Here is a 17,501-nt window from a genome sequence, read left to right as displayed (position 1 = left end):
CCATTAAACTCCGTTATTTTATCAGTTGCCTCAAGACTTTTTACCTTTGAATGTCTAATAGTTATCTCATATTTAATTGGTACAAAACTGATCTCCTAATCTTCCCCCCAACCTGTTTTTCCCACAGTGTTCCTATCTCAGTAAATTGCAACTACATTCTTCCACTTACTCAGAACAAAAATCTTTAAATTCTTCTTATTTCTCAAACCCCACATCTAGTCTGTCACTATATGCTATTGATTCTCCCTTTAAAACAGATCCATAATTAGCTACTTCACTGCTACTACTCTGGTCCAGATCACCAACATCTGTCATCTAAATTACTGTAATAGCTTCCTAATTAGGAAGACCTACTTTCTACCTTGCACTTGTCAATCTATTCTCAACTCAGAGTGATCCTTTTAAAACTTCAGTTAGAATATATCACTTCTCTGCTCAGATACCTCCACTGGCTTTTCGTTTCACTCCCAATAGAAGTTAGGGTCATTAAAACGGCCTATAAGGTTTTACATGATTTGACCCTCTATTACTTCACTAATTTCATTTCCTACTGATTTTCCCCCTCACTCTCTCAGCTCTTTATTAAACATGCCAAATAGACTCCCACTTCAGAACCTTTATACTTGCTATTTCTACTCCCTGGAATGATATTCTACCGGATATTTGCATAGCTTATCCTTCACCTCTTTCTGGTCTTTGTTCAAATGTCACTTTCCTTGGTCTGACCAAAGGAATACGGATCTGAGAAGCATTTGCATCTGAGTGACAGCTAAAGTCATGGTATTGGTAAGGTTACCCAAGGAGTATATACATAGTGAAAAGATAAGATGATTACCTACAGAGCCCTGAGTAACACCACTGAGAAAGAGAATCCCAATAGAAGAAGAAAAAAATCAACAGAGAGTTAGATAAATCATAAATTCCTATTGTCGCAAAATTCAAGAAAAGGGAGAGTTGTAAGAAATAGAAAATTTACAAGTAAATTCTGCAGAAAGCTTAAGTAATACATAAGTTTGGTAAGTAGGAACTCATCAGGGACCTTAGTAAGAACTGTTTCATTGACATGGTGGGGTTGAAGTCGCTAAGCAGTATGATGAGAAATGATTGAAAGATATGGAAGCAAAGAGTAAAATTAGAGATTACTATTTTGAGAAACTTGGTTCTTCAGATAAAGAGAAAAGTTAGATGTTAACCAGGGAGTGAATCCAGGTACATTAGAAGAAGGGTTTTTGCTTTGGGGGGATTTCTGCCTTTGGGGTGGGGGAAAAGCTTGAGTTTGTTCATATATTAAAAGACAGGAGATAAAAGAGTGGAAAGCAAAAGATTCAATAGAGGGAATGGATAATTGATATAGCAAAGTTCTACAAAGAGGATTAATAGCATCCAACAAATATTTATGGTAGACCTACTACCACATGATGCCAAGTGCTTGGATATAATAATGAATAAAATAAACATCAAAGAAATTGTAGCATAATTAATGTAGGTGAGGTTAAGATGACAATGGTAGATTCTAATCTTCAAAGTGAAGGGAAACAAAGAAAAAGGGGAAAGTAATGGTTATAGAAAATCGAGGAGCTTCAAGTATGGTGGCCTCAATTTTCTTTACAAGCACAAGACTATAATCTGTTGAGAGTGAAAGGAATATGAGGAGGGGCTTAGGGAAGGTAGGACAGGTTAAAGATTTGCAATAACAATTAAGGGAATAAGAGAGGAAGTTAATAAATCCAAAATAAAAAAGAACTAATAAACATCTCTGGATATCTAAATGATGTTAAATGCCATTATTTTACAGAGGCTCCATTCTCCACGATTCTGTGATTTGTGTTCAATAACACACAGTTTTCAAATACAGAATGATTTGTAGAATTAGCAGGTAGTTGGTGGTTTATAGGGTATGTAAAGAGGTAAGATATAGTGCTAGAATCCAGAGAATAACCCATGTCGTTGACTTGAGTTTGTACATTTCCAACTCTTCTTTCCTTTGCCTACCTTTAATATAGAGACAATAAAATATAAGTGCTTCATTTCCAAGCTCTCCTACAGCTACAGAAAGCCATGTGACACTCTTATGGTCAATGAGATATAAGCCTAAGTCTGCAAATTATACCTCTTTTGTTTCCTCTTTTCCACCTAGAGTACAGTCATGAGGCCTAGAGAAGTAGTAGCTACTTAACGACCTGGGGACAACAAGTAGTAGAACAAAATCAGGATGGTAAGGAAGACAGAGCAGAAATGCAGAAAAAAACTTGGGTTTATGGAGATATCATGAAGCTGCTGTATCAGCTCTGAATTGCCTTGTCCCAGACGTCTTATTATGTAGGGCAAATAAATCCTTATTTATGTATACATGGTTTTTGTGTTTTATTGTTATTTGCAACCAAAGGTGTTCATAACTGAAAGAGAGGTCCAGGCTATGTAAGTATGTTAGTACAATGCTTTGGGTTGTAAAAAACAAAAATATTATAAAGTAGTATAAGGGGAAAAAAGATGGGAGAGGATTTATTGGCTCATATACCTGGAACATCTGATAGAACTTACTTCAGGCCCAGCATTATCCATGGTTTGAATAGTGTCATAAGAACATTATTTCTTTATCTCTCAGCTCTGCTTGTCTCTGTTTGACTTCATTCTCTCCCAAATCTCTCCAGGTATGACAGAATGACCTCCAGCAGCTCCATTTTTACATATTCCTTAGAGCTCATGACCCCATAGACTGACTTTGACCTTTCTCTCACAATGTACATATCAATTTCCAAAAAAAAATTGCTTGAATAGCCTGGGTGAGGGGTTCACACCAATGGTGGGGTGGTTAGATCATGTGACCAACAGCCTCACCAATACTATGTGAAATGGATGAAGAACAGTTCCCAAAAGATATAGGTGCTGAGTATATGGAAAAGTTATAGGTCAAGTATGATAGAAAAAAACCTGAGTCCAGAAAATAAGCAGATAAACTGGGGGGAAAGGAGTGGTTCATTTTACTAGAGATATTTACGAGGCTTATAATTTGTGTGGAGAAATGACATAGGTGATAAAAGGATAAAAAGACAATGATATAAAAGAAGAAATAGAAGTTCAATATTTCAGACAAGGAGAGCAGTTCTAGATGATAATTGGCAAGGTCTAGTTTGCGAGTATAGAAGAGGGTGGCAAAAATGAAGATCTGAATCAAGAAGATTAAGGTACTAAATCAAGACTGTTAAGGATATATTTATATCTTTAAGGCATTAAACTAGTAAAAGAATCATGGTAACTATATTAGTTATCTATTGCAGTGTAACAAATTATGTCAAAATTTAATAGCTTGAAACAACAGATATTCATTACCTCACTAGGTTTCAGAGATTCAAGAATTCAGGAATGGCTTAGTTGGATTATTCTGGCACAGAGATTCACATGAGGTCACAATCAAAATGCCAGCCAGAACTATAGCCACCTGAAGGCTAAAAGATCTATTTCCAAGTTCATTCACATGGTCATTGGTAGGTCTCAGATCCTCATTGGCTATTGGTCAGAGAGAACAGTTCTTGATCACTTGGGCCTCTCCATAAGCTGCCTAAGTGTCTTCATGACATGGCAGCTGGCTTCCCACAGAGTGAATGATCTGAAAGAGAGAGCAGCGAAAGCCCCAGTGCCTTTAAACAGAATTTTGGAAGTGACATGTTATCCTTTCTGCCATATTCTATTAATCACTTAAAACAACCTCAATGTGATGTGGGAAAAGACTACAGAGAAGTAAGAATACCAAGAGGCAAGGATCATTGGAAGCCCTCTTGGGAGCTAGCTACCTCAATATTTCAGCTGTACATAATTCAAAATTAAAACAATACTAATGTCTACCCAGGTTCTTGGATCTTAATCCCACTTAATAATAGGTAATGAGGCCTTGAGGCCTTTCGAGGTGGAGAGATGAAATTGAAAACCCCACACAAAGTTAAGGCCATGTTATGGCTATACTTATCTAATGGGTTGGTGGGGCAGGGGATGCAACCGCCGGAACCGGGAGATGACAAAGAATCTTGTCTTGCCTGAGCTCTGAGTAAAGGAAACAAAGCCTCTTCTGAGAACCTGAGAATTCAAAACCATGGGTCTCCACCTCATATTAGGTTAAAATTTATACTACCCATATGGGCTTAGAATCCTCAAATCAAGGAACTGATGCCAAAGTTGGTCTTGATGTCTTATATTCCTCGGTAGTTCACTAATACATGCTAAGACAGGATAGTTATAACCAGACCATAAAGAATTCTCATAGGAATACAGACAATAACAAAAATCTGTAAAATATGACCTCACATTAAAAAATTCAAAACACACAAGGAAACAATTCATTATGAGTAAAAGTTAACATATGTTTCGAAAAGGAAAACTAGAGCCCTCAAGCACTTAAAATAAGTTGACAACATGAGCTATAATATGAAATATTTATGATTAAAAACAAAGTAAAACAAAAAGCAAAATGTTATGAAATTTAATTTTCAAAAATGAGGCATACAATGCTGAAATTAAAAACCCAATAGATATTCAGCCTTACAAAAGAAAAAACTTCTGTCACATTCTACAACATAGGTGAGTAAAATAAGAAAGTCATAAAAGAACAAATACAGTATGATTCCATTTATAAGAGGTTTCTGGAGTCATCAAAATCATGGAAACAAAAAGTATAATGGTTGTTGCCAGGGGCTTGAGGAGGAAAAAATGGAGAGTTGCTGTTCAATGGGTATAGTTTTAGTTTTGTGAGGGAAAAGTTCTAAAGGGGTATTACACAACAATGTGAATATGATTAACATTACTGAACTATATACTTAAAAATGGTTGAGAGTAAATTTTATATTATTGTTTTTTACCACAATTTAAAATTTAAACTTTTCTTCAATTTAATAGACATTTCCATTAAGACAGAGTTGGTATATTTTTAATTCTCTCCACTAAGTACAATGAAAAACCTTAAACATTATATGTAAAACAAACCTAAGAACACTCTGAAAGGTGGACAGAAGAAGTCAGACAGGTTAGGGAGCTAGGACCCAAGAAATGATTCAGTGGTACGTTTCTTGGGTTTTGTTTTTGCTTCACATATCCCAAACTTAGAGCTGAAGAAGTCAGCAACCCAGAAATGTCAGTGAATATAGACAACTTATACCTGGAAATCACCAAAATATAAGTAATATTGGAGAGTGAGAAGTGAGCATAGATTGAAAAGAGGAGAGGCAAAGGCAGATGTCTCTGGAAGAGGAAGATATAACAAAGGAGGATAATAAGGAGTGGTGAGAGAGATGAGAGAGAAGCCATTTCTTATGTGCCAGACACCATGCTAATATTGCATACAAATCATATGATTTACTCCTCTCAACAACTCTATGGTTTAGGCACTATTATTATATCCATTTTAGAGATGAAGAAATTGAGACTTAGAAGCTAAATTACTTTCTCAAGTTTTCACAAGAAAAAGAGGTAAAACTAGGACTAAAATCCAAGACTAAAAGCAAATGTTATGCTTTCAATCAATACACCACAGAGAGAAGTGTGTTTCAAAGCCTAATGTGATGACAGTCCATTTACAAGAGGCTGGAGAAAGAGCCCAGGAAACCAGAAACCAGAGCTCTAGACTAAGTTAAGTGTAAGATGATAGGGGCTAACCAGGAGAAAAAAAAAACAGAAGAAAGAGCAACATTACCAAGGAAACATAATTTGATAGTGTGAAGTCAGCTTGAGGAATGAGTTGGAAAATACTCCTGTGTTTCTCCTTTGCTCACACACCACTACCACACTCACAACACTTCTGACACAAGGTGTGTGTTTCCCACAAGTCAAGCAATTCTCAGACACTAGCTGGGTGTCCTACAATTCAATTCAGTGATATTATCTACCTGAAGTTAGCATCAGATCCCACAGGTTAAGGTCTCAGTCTCACTAAACAACCCTCCCTCATTTCAGATGTCAATCATAAGTCCCAGGTTGTCACCTATACTTCTGACCATGGTTCCCACAACACCTTCCTTGAGTTTAATAATTTGCTAAAATGGCTCACAGAACTCAAAGAAACATTTACTTATATTTATTGATTTATTATAAAAGGATATGGCAAAGGATACAGATGAGCATCCAGTTGGAGGAGATGCATAGGGGGAAGGGCATGAAGCATTCATGCCCTCAGCCACACTTTCCCAGTACCTCCATGTATTCAGCAACCCAGAAGCTCTCCAAACCCTATATTTTTGAGATTTCTATGGAGATTTTATCACATAAAAATAATCTATGATTAACTCAGTCTCCAGCTCCTAGCCCCTCCCTGGAGCATGGGGGATGAGGCTGAAGTTCTAAACTAATCATAGCTTGATCTTTCTGGTGACTAGCCCTCATTCTAAAGCTATCCAGGAGCCCACCAACAGTCATTAGAACAAAAGACGTTCCTTTTACCCAGGAAATTCCAAGGGATTTAGTTGCTTTTTGTCAAGAACTAAAATCAAAGACCAAATATTAGAACAAAAGATGTTCCTAGTATGCTTAACATTTTAAAAATTACAGAATTTTAAGAGCTCTGTGCAAGGAACTAGTAGCAGAGACCAATATGTATATATTTTTTGTTATTTCATTGGAGGACTTATGAGTTTGGTCACAAATTAGTTGAGAATGAGCTGAAAGCAGAACATTAAGTGGAGAAGTATAGCCAGGGACAGAATTTATACTTCTTGTTAATATTTAAACAACTGAAAAATTAGGAAAGTGGTTACAGAATTTTTTTAAAAACTCGAATGTTGAAAAAAATCTAAGCATAGAATAACCATATGACTCAACAATCCCTCTTCTGGGTATTCATGCCCCCCCAAAAAACTTGAAAACATTTACTACAGAGATATATGCACCCCAATGTTCATAGCAGCATTGTTCACAATGGCCAAGACATGAAAATAACCAAAGTGTCCATAAATAGATGATTGGATAAAGATGATGTGGTACGTACATAAAATGGAATATTACTCAGCAATAAGAAGAGATGAAATACTGCCATTTGCAACAACATGGATGGATCTTGAGATTATGATACTAAGTGAGATAAGTCAAATAGAAAAAGTTGAGAACCATATGATTTCACTTATATGTTGGATTTAAAACTAAAAGTAACAAACAAACATGACAAACAGAGACTCATGGACACAGACAGTAGATTAGTGGTTACCAGAGGGAAGGTACATAAGAGTAAAAGGGGTCAAATATTTAGTGGTGGAAGAAAATTTAACTTTGGGTGAGAGCAGTATACATGTGATATATTATTGAATTACACACTTGAAATCTATTTGATTTTATTAACTAATGTTGCCCCAATAATTTTAATTTAAAAAATAAAAAAAAAAACTTAAATGTAGAAATTAGACAATAAATCTGCATTTAACCAGTATCTCTAAGGAACAAAGTGATATGTATGAATGCATTATTTTTTCAGATAACCAAAGTTTACTCATTCAAGTAACTTCTTTTGGTTGTAAACATTTTATATGGAAATCCATCTAGAATATTTAATTATCAGCTTCCTTCTTAAATAGATGATAGTAACTATTATTTTACCATTCCTTCATTAGTCATGTTATAGCTATTATAGTCATGTACCTGTTAATGACACTGCTATGTTCTGAAAAAGACATTGTTAGGTGATTTCATCATTGTGTGAGCAACATGGAGTGAACTTACCCAAACCTAGATGGTATAGCCATCTAGGCTATGTGGTATAGTCTATCGCTCCTAGGCTACAGACATTACTGTACTGATTACTGTAGGTAATTCTAATACAGTAATATGTATTTTTGTATCTAACCATATCTAAACATAGAAAAAATACAGTAAAAATATGGTATAAGAGATAAAAAAAAATGGTACACCTGTATAGACACTTACTATGAATGAGCCTGCATGACTGGAAGTTGTGCTAGGAGAGTCATTGACAATTGTTGAGTGAAGTAAAATCCTTAGACATTACTATACACTACTGTAGATATTAGAAACACTGTTCACTAGTCTATACGAAGCTTATAAAATACCATAAGATCAAAAGAAGCACAAGAGAAAAAGATGCAGTCATTTGAAATGTACTCTTCCTGGGAGCCCATTCTCATTCTCTCTCCCCTCTTTTCAAATTTCCAGGGTGCCCAAAGTTAGTGATATGCCAGAAGCTATTCCTATAGGTATAAGCCAATGGTTAAAATTTTAGGAATTTTGCAAACCTGTTGTTAAACATAGCCATTATTAAAAACTAAATTATAAACCTGAGATTTAAATAAGTTATATATTTTTAAATAATAAGTACTCAAAATGCATCATTTCCTGATTATTTTACTACACTCTACTATTTTATGCTCTTGAGATTATTTATATCTATTATACCTGGATAATGGAAATATTATGTAATGGTACACATCTTTAGGCAATTCTTCCACTGAAATGGACAAGTGCTACAAATCAGAGGTTTTTTGTTTGTTGTTTTTATTAGAGAGGTGGTTGTTAAAAGTTATCAGCACACCGTTTCCCCTCCCCCTGGGAAAAAACTGAAACACACCTGTTAGTCTTTTATCTAGACCAATTTTAATTCTTTACCACAGTAGTTCTCCTTTCAGAATGGGCTCTGGGGGCCTAGATCTGAACAAAGAGACCTACAGATGAGCTTTTCTAAACTCCAGAGACTTCCACTGCTCAGATGAATTTTACCACACACATAAAATTTGCAATTGCTGCTGTTTTTTTTTAAATGCATTTACAAATCTTTGACTATTTCTGTTTTCTTCAACAACAATGACTGAACACAAGTATTCAGTACTTAGGCTGGCTTAACAGAAGTTGGAGTGAAAGAAGAGGGCAGGAAAGTTTGCTGTGACTGGAAAAACTGAATCTCCCTCACAGGAGGGAGTTAGGAGGGTCTGAGTTGTTAAGGGAAAAATCCTAAAAACAAAGTTAGTGGAAACACTCCTTTCTAAGAGAGGGATAATAAAAGTGAGGGGAGTGTCCCACTATGGTTTATGAGTCATTTCCTATTTTAATTCTTCATCTTTGTCCTTGGTTTTTCCACAAATAATTGCTGAGTCTTACCTTTAAAGCCCACTTCCCCTCCTAGGTTGTGATTATTACAACCCTGGTGCTGGGTGAATACACTGGTGACTCTGACACACTTTGACATTGAAAGCTGTTAGAAAAACAAAAATGACTTCTAAATTTGTAAATTTTCCACTCGTTGCAAGCCTATCTGATTAAACATGTAGACATAAGTTCCAGACCTAGCCTTGGTCTGAGTGCTTGTTTTCTCTTTCTCTCCCTCTCTTTCTCTCCCTCCATCCCTCTCTTCTTCCTTTGTTGTGGTGTGTTCAAATTTAAGACCCACGGAGCCAATTGAGATTAATTATGAGCCTTTATAATTAATAGCCCGGCAACTGATTCTCCCCACTAGAGAATCAGCCCTGAGCTTTCAGAGGAGGCAGTTTATAAAGCCTAAAACCACATCAAACAAGCAAGCAGATTTACAGAAGCAGAAGTTAGCCATTAGTATATCTTTATACAGGACATCCCCTAGAACTACACCCTAGTTATACACTAAGCAGATTATAGAAGCAGAAGTTGGCTGTTATTGTCTGGTGCAAAAATGTTGTTTCTGGGGGACTCTTAAATCTTATAGCAAACAGGGCCTGGTAGACAGTTTTGTTATCTGTATCTTGGCGGTGATGTTGTTTGCTTTTTTTTCTTTTTTTGTTGGGAGCTGGCGCTTGAAGATATCACTACTCTCTGTCTTGCTTTAGTGACTAATTTCCTGAAGAATTTTTCACTCTTACACCTTCTCTGTCTCTCTATCTCTCTGTCTCTCTGCCTCTCTCTCTGTGTGTGTGTGTGTCTCTCTCTCTCTTTCTGTCTTTCTGTCTCTCTTTCTCTCTCTCCTTTCCCCTATTTCTAATCCTACTTTCTGATCTGTTCCACATCTGTCTTCTTTTCTTTTTTCTTGAGCATTACTCTCAGTACTTTAAAAGTATCTCGATTAGGGAAAACTATGACATGAAGAGGAAGTAAGAGTTTGAGCATAATATTTTGAGGCTCATAACTACTTAGTTCACCAGAAGCATGAGAAAGAAGAAAAATGGAGTTCCTTCGAACAGGAAACCATAAAAATGAAACTTCTTAGTCTCTTTTACTTTTTTCCAAATAATAGCAGAGTAACTATATCTAAGAGTAATAACAGCTCAATTCTGTGTGGCTACTTTCTCCTGGAATATTCATTCAAGAAGCTGGAAGGAGCATGGACTTTGTGGTGGGACAGCTCTGAGAGTAGTCTTAGACCCCTTCCTCAATGGCCCGTTGACCTACTGTAAGCTGCTCAACCTCTCTAAGCCCTTTTCCTCCAGGCCCATTCTAAGGCAGGCCTTGAGGGCATGCCTACTGACTGTTAAAGGCCATTATTATCCTGATTGGTCACTGACTATGCTGTACTAATTGCTGACTATTTCTAATCAATCCTAATTAGATTAAATAGTGTAAGAAACCTATCACAGAGCCTGCCTGGAACATAATAGTAGATATTCAATAAATTTTAGTTCTGTCAATTCTTTTCCTACCCACCCACCACTAAATGTCATCACCAATATCATTCTGTTGGAAAGCAAAAAAAAATATATATTATTATTATTATTATTATGTTCCACAGCTTAGACAAGGGAAAATTTAGACACAGATGTGAATGGACTAAGAACACAATAATGAGTCAGAAGCACCAGCCCTTGAGCAAAGATCCTGATTTAGAGCTTTAACAATAAGACCCCAGGCCTCCCTGGAAATCATTTTTAAAGTGGAAAGAGCATAAGCTTTGGAGTTAAAAGGATCTGGGTTCAGGTTCTATTCCTGCCACTTACTATCTGTATGATCTTGAACAAGTCACACATTTCTAAACCTCATTTTCCCCTCTGTAAAATGGGACCTATATACCTAAACATTTCAATGGGGTAATGTATGTATAAAAGGAGTTTTAAAAGGTGTTCTTTCTGTGGATGAAAAAGAATCCACATGCTAAACCTGATGAGCGCAGGGAAGGCCAGCATGGTGGGCCCTACAAACTTAGAGATCAAAAGTAACCACATAGGATGGTCTAAACATAAAACTTTCTAACTAAAAGCAGGTCATAGCAGGTAGTTACATCCTGGGCCTGTAACAAAAGGCAATTTTTACCTTAAGTGAGCCTGTCTATTGTCTTTTTGCATCAAAGATAACATACCCTGGGAATGTCAGAGTAATCTCCTTTTTTCTAGACTTCTTGGGGCACATCCTACCATACCAGAACATGAGACCACAGAACCCCTCATGGTTATCTTGCTCCCCTCATACCATCTTTATGTGCTGTAAATGTTAATTATTCACTGTACCCACCAATGTAACAGAAGTAGATATCTTCCCATTTTACTTTTTATCCAATCCCAGAGATTTCTCCACTTTGCTCTCTCCTGCCCCCTTAATCTACTACCAATGATTTTATGTAACCCTCCTTACATCACCTCCTTTGATTCTAATGTATAAAATAAACTGTGAAATTGTTATTCTTTGGAGAATTTTCTTAATCCATTGAGATTTTGCTTCCCGGCATTGTCATCAGTTTGTCTCAGATAAACTTATTAAAATTCTCTATAAGTTTGGATGTTCCTTACATCAACATTTTTTTAGTTTGGACTAAGTCTCCAAAAACAAAAAATAAAACAATAGCTGCTAGGCTCCCCCCACATTACAAACCTTGCCCATTTTTTCAGGAATTTACAAACGAGATAACCAAAAGCTGGCTTTGCATCCCTTGGCACATCACCTATATCAGGAGTTGAAGGAAAGGGTAAGTACAGAATTTTTCTGAAAATTGTTGTGGGAATGCTGTATTATACATAGCACAGAAGAGGGGGACTTCTCCCTCAGCTAAAGCCAATTGGATTGGATTCAATAGAACCCTAAGTATCAGATTACTCAGAGGAACACAGGTCCTCCAGAGTTTGGGGTATATAATTGTGAAGAGATACTATGAATAGATGGACCTGAATTCACAGAACAGAGAAAAAAAGAAGACTGACCATCCACAGATGGAAGGACAGACATGCAAGGCTGTTTCCCAAGCAAATATTAAAGAGAAAACCATAGGCAGAAAATGGTGTCACTCATGCTAACAGTCCATGATACCAAATCTACATTTAATGCCTGATCTTATTGCAGTTTTAACCTCTCCCAGAAACATAATCTTAATCAACCAGTATAGAATGTTTTGGTCAACATCAATGAGGTAATCTGTCATGTGGGCCCTATTCACCCTTCATAGAAAGAAGAGGCAATCTGCATGATAAAAACCCTGCCCATTTTCTTCCCTCAAAGAAAAGATGCCTTGGCCCCCAAATAACCCTTTCTTTTCTTTTGTTAACAGCTCCCTTGCCCCACTCTATCCCCCTCCCCACCCCCACCTCCCCGCCCCGATAAAAACCTTCCATTTTATACAACTCCTCAGAGAGTCCTTCCGGTTGCTAAATGGGATGCTGCCCAATTCTTGAATTGCTTTATAAAACTAATTAGATCTCCAAATTTACTTGGTCAAATTTTGTTACTTAACACCAAACATAGGCTTTCCAACATGGTGTTGACTTGGAGCCAGTGTGCAAACTCGTTGCTTCATTGAGGTCCCCATGACAAACTATGAGAAGCTCAGTCCTGAAAGTTAAAGTTAAAACCAGCCAGTTGGATGAGAAGCATCCCCACATCACAGGAGCTATAGCTAAAAATCCTGAACTGTTTGGCATACAAAAGGAATCTTTGAAGATTACAATACCCCATGGGAAAAATAGCCAATAATTGTTAACCTTCCTCACACCAGGTCACAGGGATACATAAGATGAGCTCAATCCACCATTCTATATTCTTTGGCAATCTAGTGCCCTCTTTCATGCATTGTTCTCATGGTTACCTCTGATTCTAAATTCCTGCTTCTGCTAAATTAGTTTAGTTTATGGATCTTTTAACCACTTGTGTGTGTTTCCTTATTCCTTACTACTTAAAACCCAAGCAAGCCTCAGGGTCCCTTCCAAATTTCTACCTAAAAAGCCCCATTTACACAAAGCTGTTGAATGGGTAGAAGAATATTTTGATTGTATGGAAAGTTTTTGTAAGAGGAGTTGGTTTATACTGAAGCAACACAAAGAGGAAACCATTGTTTTTATCTTCCCAGAAAGCATTTCCATTCTTCTGATAATAGACCCCTCACCCCCAGGCAAAAGTGTAGTCACATAACCTGTGTTAGCTGATTATAGTACCCTGACATTGATGATTGGTCCAAGAGAGGGACTTGTAATCCAAGCAGCTCTAATTAAACAGGTCCCTGAAATTGCTATATGGGTACTGGGACCAAAAATGAACTCTCTTTCTATGGTTGCTGATCTGGGTCTGGTAGCCAACATGTTTCCTGCCATATGGCAAGCTTTTTCTGCAATAGGAAAGAGTGAATTTAACTTGAAAGAGAAACAGAGTCAAACCAAAATTAGCAAGACAGAAAAAGAAGGAAGAGAAGGAAGAAGAGAGAGAGAGATCTGGCAATGTTAAATCAAGTTTCTGGTTCTTGCTCCTGCACCTCTGGTTTCTTTAACTCTTACTTAGATGCTACAAACTCCCCTAGTTTATTTCTAAACTTCGTGAACCACTATGATCCCCTGTTATTTAAGCTTCTTTGAATTGGGTTTATGTCACCTTCAAATTAGAAGCTTAATAAATAAAGCAAAAAAATTCCAATGTTTGGTATCACTACCTGTAAAAACCCTTCCCTGTTCTACCTCCAGGAATGTTCAGCCCATGTAGCTCTTTACGACTTCACTCTTTTTCCTTGCTCTTCCCTTTCTTCCTTCTCTTTTTTATTCTTTCCTAAAATCAAAACTAAATTCCATTCCTTTTGTATGCCAAACAGTTCAGTCACTGTTTTTATTACATTCGTCCTAAAATCCATGTCTTCAGATCAATCCTTTACTATGAGTGGTTTATCAAGGTATTTTTCTAAAGACATTTCAGTACAAGAAAAAGTCTCGGGCCATTTGTTAACTGTTAGGGAAAAAAATCCAATCCAGACATTTTCCTTTTCTTATGTTAATAATAACTTTTTATTTCTCATTATAGTTGGCATACAATACTATATTAGTTTCAGGTGTTCAACATAGTGATTAGACATCTATATAACTAATAAAGTGATCACCCCAATAAATGCAGTCTGCCTCTGATACTATACATAGTTATTACACTATTATTGGCTATATTCTTTATGCTATACTTTCTATCTCCATGACTATTTTGTAACTATTTACTCATACTTCTTAATCCTTTCTGCCTTTTTCAACAGCCCCCTAACCCCCCATCTGGTAACCCTCAAAATGTTCTTTGTATCTATGAGTTTGTTTCTGATTCTTTTTATTTGTTTATTTTATTCCTTAGATTCCACAAATAAATGAAATCATATGGCATTTGTCATCCTCTATCTGACTTATTCCACTCAGTACACTACTCTTGAAATATCTTTTTCCATCCCCTTACTTTCGGTCTATATGTCTTCCAATCTGAAGTGAGTCTCTTGTAGGCAGTCTATATAAGGGTCTTCTTTTCTTACCCATTCAGATATCCTATCTTTTGATTGGAGTATTTAATTCTTTTTCATTTGAAGTATTCATTGATAGATATGTAGATATGTAGTTATTACCAGTCTTTGTTTAGACCTTTGATATATGTTTCCTTTCTCCTTCTTAAAGTCCTTCTAACATTTCCTATAATACTGGTTGGTTGGTTGGTGATGAATGCCTTTAGCTTTTCCTTATCTGGGAAGCTCTTTATTGTCCCTAGATTCTAAATGATAATTTTACTGGGTAAAGTAATCTTGGTTGTAGGTCCTTCCTTTTCATCACTTTGAATATTTTGTGCCAAGCTCTTCTGGCCTGTAAAGTTCCTGTTGAGTAATCAGCTGTCTTATGGGCATTACCTTGTATGTAAATAATTGTTTTTCTCTTGCCGCTTTTAAGATTCTTTCTGTGAATTTAACCTTTGGAATTTTAATTACAATGCATCTTGGTGTGGGCCTCTTGAGGTTCATCTTGTTTGAGGACTCTGAAATTTTGGAGGTTACATGTCTATTTCTTTCACCAGGTCAGGAAAGTTTTTCATTATCATTTCTTCAAATGGGTTTTCAATTCCTTGCTCTCTCTCTCTTCTCCTTCTGGTACCTCAATGGCGTTAATGTTTTATGCTTGATGTTGGCTCAGAGGCTTCTTAAACTGTCTTAGTTTTTTTTTAAATTCTTTTTTCTTGCTCCTGTTCTGGTTAGGTATCCTCTGCTACCCCATTTTCTATGTTGCTGATTTGATCCTTCATTTCATCCACTCTATTGATTCCCTTTAATGTACTCTTCATCTCAGATATTATATTCTTCATTTCTGGCTGGTTCCCCGTTATGTTTTCCATCTCCAATTTTATGTTTTTTATCTCTTTGTTAAAGTTCTCACTGAGTTCATCTACTCTTCCCCTAAGTTTCTTGAACATCCTTACAACCAGTGTTTTGAACTCTGCATCTGATATATTGCTTATCTCCATTTCTGTGAACTCTTTTTCTGGAGCTTTGTTCTGTTGTTTCAAATGGGATGTGTTTCTTTATCTCCACATTTGGCTACCTCCCTATAATATATATGGCTGTTTTGATATGTTAGGTAGGGCTCTTATGTCTCCCAGTCTTAGTACAGTGGATTTATGTAGTAGGTGTGCTATGGGGCCCCTTGGCACAGAGCTGGGAGGGGTCCAGCTGTAGGCCTAGTTCAGTCGCAGCCTGTACACCTCTGGGGCCACCTGATAAGAGTCACCAAGCAATCAACATATAGCTGCCACCTGTTGTGGGCTTATAGATGCCTCAAGAGGACAAGTCAGAAAACAAGGCTAGCTGCCACTGATGCAGGTCTTGGGGCTCCACAACAAGAACTACAGGGCACGCTGAAGCCAGATATTGCTTCTTTGGCTTTTGTGAGTCTTTGAAAGATTCTATGAAAGTTCATAGCAGGAGCCAAGACAGCCTGTTTGTATGGAATAAATCACTGGAAGCCGGTTGGGTGGGCCCATGAGTTGGGAGAGGTAGAGTCCCAGGGAATCCCCTGGGCTGAGCAACCTGTGTTATCCAGGTTGATGGTGCCTAAATTTGCAGGTTGGGAGAGACTCAACAAATGAACAATGGATTCTGCTTGCTGTCTGTCCAGGGGCCAGCCACTTCTCCAGCCCTTGCCCTGAAGTCTGACACCTTAGTATCTCCCTGTATGATCCTGGTGCTCCTTGAGTAGTTGCCCCAGCAATGGAGCTCAAAGCGAGTGAGTCTGTCAGTGAGTAAGACCAGTCATGTGCCCTTTAGAAGGAAGGTCTTCATTTCCTGCAGCCCTCTGTCTCACTCAGTGGCAACGTCTGCTGGTTTTCACAGCCAGAGGTTGCAGGGACTTCTCTTCCTGGCGCTGGAACCATCGGCTGGGGAGCTCAGTGTGTGGTGGGTACCCCTCACTCCTCATGTGGGAAGGGGCCTCTGCTGCCAAGATAGCCCTCCACCCCAATTCTTAAGCTCCACACACAGTTGTGGGACCAGGCTATTTTGCATCTCCTCCTCTCCTACCATTTTGAGGTGACCTGTTATTTGAGGTGGCGTAGTTGTAAGGCTTCTGTTCATCCAGACCTCTGGTGAATCCATGAACTGGTTACTCTGTAGTTTTGTTATAATTTTTATGTGGTCACTGGAGGAAGCATATACAGCTTCTACACTCTATATCATCTTTAATCCTCCATCCTAACAAGTAGTAAGTAAAAAATTATTTGTTTTCTTTTTTTCTCAAGTCAGTTTTTCTATTTGTGTTGGCAGTTACATTTGATTCTGGCTGGAAGCTTATATCTGGCAGGTTATTTTCATAAGCCTCAGATTCTTTATCTGGCCAATGGCAAAAAGCTCTTGGGGAAACCCACAGAAGCTTGGGCAGTTGGAGGCTGTCACTACAGTCCAAGCACCCAATCCAGACATTTAAGAAATTTTTGGATAATCAGTCAGGTAAATTATTTAAGTTTTATAATCTACAAAACTACATTTTAAAGTTAAAGAGTCTGTCTACAGCCATGCCACCCTGAACATGCCTAATCTCATCTGATCTTGGAAGCTAACCAGGGTCAGGCCTGGTTAGTACTTGGATGGGAGATCACCTAGGAAGACTGGGTGCTGTAGGCATAAAAAAAAAGGTTAGAGTCCATAGAAATGAGCTAGCCCAACCCCTTTAATAAGCTTAGAGAAAGTAAGTGGCTTGTCTGGTACTGAAAAGGAGTTTCCAGTAGTGTCAGGGCTCCTGATTCTTTGTCCAGGGCCTGGTCACCAGACAAAAGAACAAGGCTTTATGACTTGACAATTGTCATAATATAGGTTGGCTTAAGTTTACAAAATCAATGTTCAGAATGAATTACTGAACTTCAGT

At 37.5% G+C, this 17,501-nt stretch overlaps 1 pseudogene; it reads left to right on the top strand.

Moving 5' to 3' along the window:
* Window positions 1-17,141: 17,141 nt before the first annotated feature.
* On the top strand, window positions 17,142-17,260 carry LOC118612992 (annotated as a pseudogene).
* Window positions 17,261-17,501: the final 241 nt, after the last annotated feature.

The sequence above is a fragment of the Rousettus aegyptiacus genome, unplaced genomic scaffold, assembly GCF_014176215.1.
Source record: "Rousettus aegyptiacus isolate mRouAeg1 unplaced genomic scaffold, mRouAeg1.p scaffold_m13_p_17, whole genome shotgun sequence".
Taxonomy (NCBI): Eukaryota; Metazoa; Chordata; class Mammalia; order Chiroptera; family Pteropodidae; genus Rousettus; species Rousettus aegyptiacus.
The sequence above is the reverse complement of the archived record's forward strand: the minus strand, read 5'-3'. Positions and strand labels throughout refer to the sequence as shown.